The 836-nt window shown below is 44.0% G+C and overlaps 1 pseudogene; it reads left to right on the top strand.

The window, feature by feature from the left end:
- The first annotated feature begins 479 nt into the window (after positions 1-479).
- On the top strand, positions 480-602 carry LOC125110446 (uncharacterized; annotated as a pseudogene).
- The last annotated feature ends 234 nt before the right edge of the window (positions 603-836 follow it).

Below are 836 nucleotides of genomic sequence, written 5' to 3'. Positions count from 1 at the left end.
TGGTATTCAGCCCACAGATTTGTTATCTGTACACAACAAAATGTTTGAATGTGTTGTCAACATTTAAAAATTGGGCATTTTCAGAGTTCCCATTGTGGCTCAGCAGGTTATGAACCCAACTAGTATCCCTGAGGGTGTGGGTTCAATCCCTGGCCTTGCCTAGTGGGTTAAGGATATTGGCATTGCCATGAACTGCGGTGTAGGTCACAGATACAGCTTGGATCTGGGTTTCTGTGGCTGTGGTATAGGCCAGTGGCTGCAACTCAGGTTCAACCCCTAGGTTGGGAACTTCCATATGCTTTGGGTTTGGGCCTAAAAAGAAGAAAAAAAAGGGCGGGAGGCATTTTCATATAAAAATCAAAGTTCTCTTCTAGAAATCTTTATTTCCAGCTTGAGAAATGAAAAAATTTGATTAACAGTGGCCCATGTTCCTGCATAACACTAAATTGGTGGAGCCTTACACAAGAGTCCCCCATTTTAGCTTTGCTCAATGACAGTATGGTAGCCAATGTGGTTTATCCGAGGCATGATTATTGCTAATTGCAAACTTTTCCCAATGCCCCGCCATGACTGCTTGAAAAGAGTCTCCTATTTAGAAAATCCCCACCATCCCTCTTCCCCCTTTCCTTCCTGAATGAGTTTACAGAGCTCTCTGCCCTCTGGTGGTTCCAGTGTGGGTTCTTACTAAGGCCCACTGCATGGCTGGCATCCTGGGATGTGCCTTCTTCATATGGAGACTTCCACTCGCCTTTCTAATAAGCCTCATTCCTAGGATACCGGTATGTATTGTTTCCAAGTTTATTTTCTCACTTGGTGGAGCATATTTGCAATAATCG

The sequence above is a fragment of the Phacochoerus africanus genome, chromosome 10 (assembly GCF_016906955.1).
Source record: "Phacochoerus africanus isolate WHEZ1 chromosome 10, ROS_Pafr_v1, whole genome shotgun sequence".
Classification (NCBI taxonomy): domain Eukaryota; kingdom Metazoa; phylum Chordata; class Mammalia; order Artiodactyla; family Suidae; genus Phacochoerus; species Phacochoerus africanus.
This window is presented reverse-complemented; position numbering and strand designations above follow the sequence as displayed.